Source organism: Dipodomys ordii, unplaced genomic scaffold (genome assembly GCF_000151885.1).
Source record: "Dipodomys ordii isolate 6190 unplaced genomic scaffold, Dord_2.0 Scaffold26, whole genome shotgun sequence".
NCBI classification, from domain to species: Eukaryota; Metazoa; Chordata; class Mammalia; order Rodentia; family Heteromyidae; genus Dipodomys; species Dipodomys ordii.
Genome location: NW_012267242.1, coordinates 14,741,294 through 14,744,346, shown reverse-complemented (window position 1 = coordinate 14,744,346; position 3,053 = coordinate 14,741,294). Strand labels below are relative to the sequence as shown.

The 3,053-nt window shown below is 42.7% G+C and overlaps 1 pseudogene; it reads right to left on the bottom strand.

The window, feature by feature from the left end:
* Positions 1 to 231: 231 nt before the first annotated feature.
* LOC105984854 lies at positions 232 to 1,817 on the bottom strand (annotated as a pseudogene).
* Between the last annotated feature and the right edge of the window lie 1,236 nt (positions 1,818 to 3,053).

Genomic DNA, 3,053 nt, shown 5'->3' with positions numbered 1-3,053 from the left:
TGAAGGACAACACCCAGACCCATAATTCAAGCCCCACAACTGAAAAAAAAACAATAAAACAAAAAAACAAAAAAAAAACACCACATCCGGCTACCTTTGGTCTTTAAAAAAGCCTATCCTGCAATATCCTAAAGATGTGCAGCTCACAAGAAGAGTGGCCTTGCAATACCTAAGGAAGAACACACCTTCATTGTGAGGAGTAGTATGCTCTGGTTCCAAAGATCATCAGCATCACAGCATTGGATTCTGGGCATCAGGATCAAGGTCATTATTGCCAGAAGAGTGGTGAATGGGGAAGCTCCAGCTCATCTACTTGCACAGTTGGGTGCATGACTACTAGCTGGTCATGGAGAATGTCTGCAGAAACTGCTGCTGTCAGCTTGGTAATAGATTTACTTTATACACACAAAGTCTTCATGCTGACTCTTCTTCCTTCTCCCAGGACATTCCAAATAAAGGGTCTTTTGGACATAGTTGTACATGATTTCTGGGTGTCCCTCAGGCCTTTACTTTTTCTTGGTAGGTAGGATAATCTTCGAGTCCCAAGCTAATCTTCTTCCTTCCTTCAGAACTGTTTTGACCACATCTCTGTTTTCGATGTATTTGAAAAAAATCTATATAATTTAGTGACATAAATAAATTGTGAATGCTCTTCCTCTGTTTGTGGTGGATACTCTTTATTCCAACCAACTATGTCATCATCTGTAAGCACCACTACATGACATTCTTTTTCCCCGCTTTGGGCACCATGAGAGAGAGGCTCATTTCTTCCAGATAAAATTCAAATTGTCAATGAGCACCATCATTTGATAACTCATGCATTAGGGCACTGAGGTCTCTATATTTAATAGCACTCTATTCACAAGAAGTACAAAGATAGCTGGGAGCTGGTGGTTCATGTCTGTATTTCTAGCTACTCAGCAAGCTGAGATCTGAGGGTCATGGTTCAAAGCTAGCCCAAGCAGGAAAGTGTGTGAGACTCTTATCTCCAATAAACCACCAGAAAACTGAAAGTTGAACTGTGGTTCAAAGTGGTAGAGTGTTGGCTTTGAATGAAAAAGCTCAGAGACCTGCCCAAACCCTGAGATCAAGCCCCACGACTGACAAAAGAAGGAGGAGGAGGAGGGGGAGGAGGAGGAAGGGGAGGAGGAAGAGGAGGAGGAGGAGAAAGGGGAGGAGGAGGAGGAGGAGGAAGGTTGCATGCTTCTTTTCAGTTCAGGAAGAGATATTCCATCAGTACAATGAATAATTCCTGTCTTATAGTAATACAGGATAGCTTGAAACACTGTGGAAACAATTCCCTCAACCACCTCATAATCTCCTCTCATTGGAATGTATAAAGTTATGTTCTTGGCAAGATCCAGACGTCCTACCTAACACTGTATTTAGGACTGTGCAGTAAAAATGGATGGTCTACAACAAATCGAGTGTTATCCACTATTATTGCCACTCATTCTGACGTTCTTATATTCCAAGCTCCTTCTTTGGCATTTTCCTATACCAACACTATCTCCCCAGACCTTACAACTGCCATCTGAACTTGACTGACTACTGTTTCTGCTACTGTTACCTGCACTGCTCATGGAACCATTTAGGGAGGCTTTTTGAGGGTGAGGACTACTATGATCTTCTTCTCACTCAACATGGTGCTGACATGTTGGAGGAATAACATTTCCAATACAAGGAGTGAGTTAAGATGCTGCTCTTTCATGAGATGAAACTGGTGATCTGTCACTTGACCTTCGTCTGTCTCTTGATCTCTCGTGTCTCTCACCAGCATTATGTAGACTCATTTTGGAGTGGTCAATTCCTCCTTTAGCAATACATGAGGGAGCACCAGTTATAATAACTGTAGGTGTTCTGCTTCCTTCCCTCTTATAAGAGTCCAGTCTGCTCAAATAAACCTGTAGCCCCTTGGGCAGCCCCAGATGATCAAATAAGAGCTGAGTTCAGTGATACCTCCCACTGCCCCCACCACAAGTGGATCCTTCCCAGCTACATGAGACAGCTACTTTGGTGGCTGTGCCTGCCAGAGCTGCCCCCTTCAGGTTGTAGGCCTTCAGATAAAAATTTAATCCCTTTCAAACTAGCCAATCATTGAAGATAATGAGCCTAAGTTCTGACCAATCAGTACACAGGGCAGTCAGAGATAAAACATGAGTTGATTATCCACCCAAGGCATTCACTTACTTGGCTTCTTGTCAACAGCATGCCCTTCTGCAGAAGTAAATTTTGCCCTGTTCCTTCCAAGTTGTTGCCCTTATCCCTTTGCAACACCCCCAATTTCCTGAGACAGGTCAAACAAGTTGAGGTCTCCTCCCAGATCTTTCACATCGCCTGAGTGTGCCTGGAAGCCCCTCCTTAGGAGGAGATGTGTCCTGCTGCCCCAGCGTGGCAGCCTTCAGGGTGGGCTAAACTCATGCTCCTTTGTGGCTGACAATGGACACAACTCAAACATTAATCAACAACCCAGAGATGGGGCCCAAGCAGGCACCCAGATAACCAGGTAAGCCAAGAAAAGCAGAGCTAAGGAGGCTTCCTTAAACATTCCTTCAGTAGTCTGTAGGGGAGAATGTTGAAGCCAAGAGTAAATTAACATGGCTAAATTATCTATTTTGAGCTCAATTTTTACGGGCACTTTACATATCCAAACCAAATGTTTTGATGCATGTATATGTGTAAATATCTTCAGAATACATATTGTATGTGTGTGCATATAATTCTGGCTCAAGTCAAGAAAGAAAGGTGGTTTTAAAATGACAATGAGGTGTTAAAATGTTGTTATTTACAATATATTGGTCTTAACAAATGTATTGAATCATATTGTATAGAAAAAGTTTAAAATTGTTTTCTGGTGTCAGGTGCTGGTGGCTAAAGCCTGTAATCCTAGCTACTCAGAAAGCTAAGAACTGAGGATCATGGTTTAAAACCAGCCTGAGAGGGAAAGTTGGTGGGGTTCTTATTTCCAACTACTCAAAAATTACCCAAAAAGCTGGAAGTGGAAGTGTAACTCAAATGGTAGAGTACTGGCTTGAGCACAAAAGCTCAGGGAC